The sequence below is a fragment of the Pecten maximus genome, chromosome 5, assembly GCF_902652985.1.
Source record: "Pecten maximus chromosome 5, xPecMax1.1, whole genome shotgun sequence".
Taxonomy (NCBI): Eukaryota; Metazoa; Mollusca; class Bivalvia; order Pectinida; family Pectinidae; genus Pecten; species Pecten maximus.
Window position 1 is genome coordinate 33,995,053 of NC_047019.1, and position 8,258 is coordinate 34,003,310.

Sequence of the window (8,258 nt, forward strand, 5' to 3'; positions counted from 1 at the left end):
CACTGTCTATACGGCGCAAGGAACTATACTGTCTATACGGCACAAGGAACTATACTGTCTATACGGCACAAGGAACTATACTGTCTATACGGCGCAAGGAACTATACTGACTATACGGCGCATGGAAGTATACTGTCTATACGGCGCAAGGAACTATACTATCTATACGGCGCAAGGAACTATACTGTCTATAGGGCGCAAGGAACTATGTATACTATCTATACGGCGCAAGGAACTATACTGTCTATACGGCGCAAGGAACTATACTGTCTATACGGCACAAGGGACTATACTGACTATACGGCACAAGGAACTATACTGTCTATACGGCACAAGGAACTATACTGTCTATACGGCGCAAGGAACTATACTGTCTATACGGCGCAAGGAACTATACTGACTATACGGCGCATGGAAGTATACTGTCTATACGGCGCAAGGAACTATACTATCTATACGGCGCAAGGAACTATACTGTCTATAGGGCGCAAGGAACTATGTATACTATCTATACGGCGCAAGGAACTATACTGTCTATACGGCGCAAGGAACTATACTGTCTATACGGCGCAAGGAACTATACTGACTATACGGCGCATGTACCAGCAATGCAATTAGTGTCCCTCTGACTGGCCATCGATACAGTGTAGAGTTGAAATTAGTGTTGGGTTTATGTTCAAATGCTGACAAATATATTGATTCAACCCACAGTTCACTGCAGAACGATGCATGTCTTTTCGAGTTTTGACATTTCTGAGATTGGAGGCTTGTACAGTAGCTATTCCCACCATTATAAAGTAGTAATTATTCAAAAACTTTATTGCGTAGGATCAACGATATTTAATACCTCGCAAAAGTGTCGTCTGTTTAAATTGATATAGCTTATATTATATATATACAATGTATTATATGGAAACCGTATGTCACTTTCTTTTACCTCGACTATAACGCAATTTTGTATGTTGAAAATCGGAACGGTAATAATGAGTCTACGGAAAACAATTTTCAATATCTTCTTAATTTCGAATAATGACAATGAAAACCTTATATTTTTAAGTTCATTTAATCATCTACTGGAGAGTCGTTTCCTGAAAACAGGACATTTGACTGTAAGCGAGACGAGTTGTCTTTCTTGTCCTGTTTTTAGTTTACGTGTTTTAGAAGAGATAACGGGTCGGAATATGAATCGATGATCTTCATTACTTTAGAAGTCCGTTGTAAATTGACATAGAACTCTGACATCTGGCTTTAAATACTTATAGTTGATTGAATGTTAAACAATATGAACACCAATTTGACAAAGGCCATGCCTATAAATTATTAATTACACTGACCTCACAACAAGACACCAACTAAGGATAAAGAGAAATGTTTTTGGCCGAATTCATGTGATAATTCATCAGGTACTCAACACAACTATTTAGTATATATAGAATCACATGTACAAAGCACACACAACCAAGTTACACATTTATAAGGAAAAAGTACTGATATAGGCAACAAATAAATTAGGCCTAAGAGCATTTCCCGTAACAATATCATATTGTCAAATATATACAAGTCATAAATATATAAATATCTTCCATACATTATAATAAATAAATAGATAATCTACATGACTCAATGAATAATTTAATTTAATGACTTTAATCATGAATTTAGATAGGACAATAAATGTATCTATATATAAATATTAAACAAATACCATAATTATATACATAATCTATACAAAATTACTCTAGTAAGTAGTAATACTGTACGAAAAAACAACCACTCAGAAAAGAAATCATTCAGAATATCACTATGTAAAAAACAAAAACTCAAAACCTGCCTTTACAGGAGCTGTCTACCAACAATAATGACAGTGCTATAGCTATGTTTTATAAACGACGAATGGCTGTAGATCAAAACATATATCTATAAGGTATGGATTTACTTACAGTGGTGTTGCATATACAATATCGTACATGGCAACGTGATCACATGCTATCTTTACTGTTCTATTTATAGCATTCATGACCAACACATTTAAAATGCGATTAAAACCGTTATAAACCATCATGCAGCAATACAAATCGTGTCAAGTCTGCCTCATTAGACATTCTATGCAACCAAGCATTAGTTTCATAATTTGATACATATTTATAAATCAATGACTTCCAGTGTATTTTGTTTGGAAAGCTACCATCATCAAGAAAAAGTACAATATATTCATATAAGTTATACTTCTTAGTATTCTAACGATATCGGGTATAAAACCTTTTTGACTACAGTTGTTCACTATGTACATTAAAAATCTCGAGATGATTACTCTGCAGATTAAGTTATTTCTATTCATTCTGCAGATCCTACCTAAATACAAAAGTTTTTTAATATCAATGTACGCTTCTATAGAGAGCCATCCAATCAAGGAAGTACATGTACACATATCAGTTCTTGTTCTTTTTCCAAAACCTTGAATTGACTTTACAATAAAGTGTTGAGCTCTTTCTAGCATCAATAATTCAGTAATTGAAAGTACCCACAGTTCACATCCGTAGAGTGCAGATGGGTATACTTTAATTTTTACAATTTTAGCAATAGTTAAAGGGTTTAATGCGCATTGATGTGCCCCAGAACGTAAAAGGGCCATAGTGCCACTTTTAATTTAGTGCATGCTTGTTTTGTTCTTTCAATGGAATTGTGTTTATCATTTAATAAGATGCCTACATGAGTAATCTCCGAAACAACTGACAACATGTTATCATAGAGGCGTAAAGTACAGTTAATGGTTATGGTTCTTTTATTTGAAAATACAACAACTTTACTTTTTGAAGCTGAATACAAAAATCGCCATTTTCGACTGTATGATTCACAAATAGCTAACATTTTATTTAAACTTGTAATATTTGTGCTTACTAAACATTTACAGTTTTATCGATAATCATAGCGCCCCTACCACATCTTTCTACTTCATCCAATAGGTCATTAATAAAAATTAAGTACATTTTGACTGAGAGAGCCCCTCCTTGTAAGATCCCGCGCTCCATCTTTACTGGAGCGGAGATTAAACCATTAAAAAATACGGAACTGTTTATATCCGTGTACATAAACTTTAAAATATTCCACACTTTACCGGTAAGGCCAATGTCATATAATTTTGCAAGTAGACCGTTATGCCAAACGGTATCAAACGCCTTTGAGCTGTCTTAAAACGATACATATACATCTGAACCATTTCGCATATTATAATAAATACATTCCTGTAAATTAAAAGCTGTACAAAGGCTACATAAATTCTTCTGGTATGCCGACTGCTGTTTATTTGGGAACACATCATATTCTATTACATGGCTAATTCTTTTTGCAATAGCCACTTCAAACATTTTAAAAATACTGGCAAAAGGGTTATTCCCCTATAACTATTAGGGTCATCTTTTGGCTTCCTATGGCCTTTATACATCGTTACTATAATACCATGTTTCCAACTTTTCGGGATATATTCATGTTTTACAACAAGATTAAATAAGTTTTGTATATGGTTAGTTACAGGAGTAGGACAAAAGCCCCCCCCCCCCCCCCCCCCCCCCCGGACAACATTAGCCCCCAGGACAAAAGCCCCTCCGGACGAAAGCCCCCCTGGACAAAAGCCCCTTCGTTATGAATTTAGCTGGTATATTTTATATAAATCTGTACTTTTGAAAAACAGAAACTATATATATATATATACACTGTATTGTTGTTTTTATCTCTGAAATTTGGAGAATAATTGTGTGGAAAATGAAGGTCCTTGGTTGAATGTCAGTGTAGCATTATATGTCTGTCGTTTATATGTCTGTCGTTAAACATCATAATTGATTTTTTTCAAACTTTATATTATTAAGTAAGCTAAATGTTTCAGGAAAGTTCTCCATGATGAACATATTGTTACTGATTACACATAATTTCTGACTTCCTAATATACTGCAAATATTGATAATCAAAGAAATGTCTACAAAAGCAATAAACATTAAATTTTAATCCCTATTTGCAGTGTCTCAAATTATAATATAATAAGTACCTAACAAACATGTTGCTCTGTGTTGTAATAAGTTTAATTTTAGGAATAATTAAAATCAAAGAAACAATGAAGCCATTAATGATATATTTCTTTCCAGGAAAATACAATATCAATGAAAAACCTACCAAACACCTGTGAAACAGCTTATTGTTTATGTAACAGCTAGCTCAAGTAGTTGTTGTTGGAACCGGTTGTTTACATTGCAGAAGCCACTGGTGACTGAAGTCACTTATACATATATGTAGCACTTGATTGAACTTAATGTTATATTGCTAAAAATATATATTGAATTTTTTTTTTTAGATCAATATAATAAAAAATATATACATTTTTTTTATGAAGGGGCTTTTGTCCACTTTTTGATTAGTGTGAAGGGGCTTTTGTCCTAGGGGCTAATGTCCGGGGGGGGGGGGGGGGGCGGGGCGGGGGGCTAATGTCCGGGGGGGGGGGGGGGGGGGGGGGGGGGGCTTTTGTCCGTACCTGTAGTTACAGAGTGACCTGCATATTTAATATGTTCGTAGACAAGACCTTCATGACCACCTGCTTGACCTGATTTAAGGTTTTACAAATTAAATTGATTTCACTAAAAGTAAAATTATCATGTAAAAACAAATCTTCATCAGAATGTATACTAGATTTTAACAGTTTGATTCTTTTTTCCATCTATCTCGAAATTGACAATCAAATTCCTTATCGTCATGGTTTTTAAATATATGTTGAAAATGTAGACGCCACCCATTAATAATATCATGAGGATCTCTGAGAACTTTACCTTCATATTTCAGCTCAGTTTGTTTAACCCTTGAGGCTGACTTTTTGCTTTTAAAAAGTTGCCAAAAAAGGTTCTGATCAAGATCACCCGATCTATCAATTTCAGCGAATTGGTTCTTCATGTAAGATTCAAATGATTTCACTTCAGGCAAGGTTGGTAATTAGAAACTTTACCTGTGACCCAATTTGGCGACAGTCGGACTGTGTCACGGTTGACTGACTCTTGTAATTAAACCCTTGGGGTCAATTAGTGTCACTGACCATAGCTAACATGGTAAATCAGCTAACATACACTTAGGTGAGCCTGTATATTGGACAACACACAATACTTACATGCAGCACTAGTGTTAGTCAAAATTTGAAGCGTCAAATTGACGAGCGGCATGTAAAAATCATGCGTCAAATTATTTTTTCTGCGTCAATGCACTGATTTAAGATATTGAAATACTTATAAAGTCATAAAGAGTTAAGAAAAGATATGTAAATATATATTGTTAGCCTACTGTTGATCTTATCCTTACTGTTGTTTGTTTTAAAAGACAATTTACATTAAAAAGCGCGTTGCGTGCTCATCTCTCAAAAAGATTTTAGCGCTAAAAATCAATCTTCTATTAATATAGGTCTCTGCGCATGGTAATTAATAAGAAATCTACATAATAAATTACTACACCGATATTGTACTTGAATTGGAAAATGGCGTTTACAATCATCTTGTTAATGTTGTCGTCGTCGTTTTTGTCGTAGTCTAATAATATAAAATATCACTAGAGACTTGTATATCAGATATATACGTACGTCTCTGTCCGAACGCCTACATATTTAGAAAAATAAGCAGAGACATCAAAGGACGGGTAATTATAGTCTGTTTCCTACACGTTCTGTATTTACCCGAGATATTTTACCTGTAGAAATCACTATTTATCTTCAAGCGTTAGCCAGAGCTACATCACAGCTCATCGTTTTAACTGATCTCGATCAGTAAAGTGAGCGATTTTTACATATCAACATCATTATCTTCAGTCTTTTTGATATCAGAGAGGTGTTAAAATGAGAAAAACAACCGTTTGATTATAACTTGTAATTAAGAACAAAGCAAAGTATTTGATATCCTTTTTAGTTGATGATGAAATTGATAATTTGATAGAAATATTAATAAATATTTTACAATATTAATTTCAATGAATAATTAATTACTATTAATTTCAATGAATTATTGATTAATATTTAATGCAATGAATTATCAATTAATATTAATTTGATAAATATTGTTATTTATTAGTTTGATAATTGCTTATTTGTTTGAATAAGTATTGACAAATATCATATGCATATAGGTAATTTTAAAATATTATATTTTTGTGCAGTATTTATTCATTGAACCAGAGACCTATATACTTTGATTTTGATAAGAAATACAATGAAATCTACATGTAACATACATAGGTAAAACGCATGTGACTTAAGTGACTTCACCAGAACAGACTATAATATATAGTTACTGTACAAACATAGTCAGTAGGGTGTTATTTCAAATTCTACAATGTTTGCTATACAACGCCAGTTTTGATTGGTTTAAAACCATGTATTATTTTCCAATAACCCACTCTCGTGCCAATAATACACTGTCGGGAGTCAAGGCTGTAACAATTTTATATATCTAATATTCACCCGTTTTACAAAAGGTTACTATAGCCGAGTGGGCTAATGGGTTAGTCTTTCAATAAATTTTATCACGACGCGAGTTCGCACCCTAGGGAGGACCCTCTTTTCTTTCTTTTTATCTTTTTTTTTTATTTTCAAAATCAATGCCATATTATAGATGCTCTTGATCGTAGTACTGTATTGCCTGTATATTTCATCAACAAATAATGCAATACTCAAGAAATAAATTACAAGGTTTTCTCGAGGTTTCTTTGCTGTTTTTCTATTAGAAAGAGGTCGATCTCAGAACTAAACAGTACATGGTAGAATAGAAATAATCAACTTTAACTCGTGTATTGTTGCAGGATATACAACTCGGACTCGGATATTTTGCAATTTTAATTAATAACTCAGGACTCGGATATTTTGCAATTTTAATTAACAACTCAGGCCTGCGGCCTTCGTTATTAATTCAATTGCAAAATATCCGAGTCCGAGTTGTATATCCTGCAATAATACACGAATCATCGTTAATTATTTCTTAAATGTAGGCCTTCAGGGAATCAGCATCAGCCTTCGAATCAATCGTTCGGACACATACGTTACGTAACAACCACTGACCCGGTGTAACGTTGAAAATGAACCCCCGATGAAAACTGACCAACGTTGAATATTGACCCTGTAGCGTTGAATATGGACCCTTTAATTAATGCCGTTGAAAATGGGTTGCATCGTTGAAAAAGACAGCTTAAAAGGTCAACTCTCATGCCCAACGGATGGTCTGTTGAAAATTGACCGTTTAAAATTGACCGTTAAAAATTGACTGCTCAATACAAGCTTCACCGATTTACTCAATTTAACATAAAACGCATGGGTAAACGTTTGATCGGGGTCTTCCCCGAACACCAACTCTGGTTAGGGTGGGGTGTTTACAAAATCAAATTCAAATTCATTTATTATCTCAACACCTGTACAGGTATACAGAGATAGACTACAAAATGAAATACATGTAAATTTACAATAATATAAAATTTGGTGAACATGCGTGGATATACAGAAGGATGAAAGTATCATAAAGATGTAAACTTATATTTGAATTAAAATATCTACTCATAGTTTACATAGTGTTGATAGGGAGTTATAGTCTGTTACAGAAAAATTCTCAGTTTTAGATCACAGGTAAATCAGAACTCAGGTAAATGAACTCACCTGTTAGGTGATTAGAAAATCATTAGCTGTTAATGATTGCCAAACTGTTTAAAAAATAATGTATAATACAAGGATTCAATATTTTTATTTCACTCTGACACATTTAAGTGTGTAACAAGAGGTCAAACTAATACCGGGACTGAGACCACAATTAAGTACTTCCGGGACGAATGAAGTCCCCTCAAAAATGTATGTATTTCAGGAAAACAAATCATATGCCTCTTTGAACTTGATTTTGTTGATGAATTTAATGTGGATTTATAGTAGAGATGTCAATCTAGGTTTTGTGATGTAAAATAGTAATATTGATAATTTATTATGTGCTCCAGGACCCTGTGTGATGAGTCTTGATTTGACCTCTACCCCTGACCCGGATGTATATAATCCACGTTGGTGACACATTTTGACAGCTATCTCCAGAAAATGCCCAACATGCTGGGTTGAAACTTTCATATTTTGCTTCTCAGATGTTGGTCTTAGCCAGGTGAGATGGAAAGTTGCATATGAGAATTTGGGAATTTATTATGAATTTTAATGTTACAATCAAACATATAGCGAAGCTAATTGTGGTCTCGGTCCTAATACATATCAATTGTAT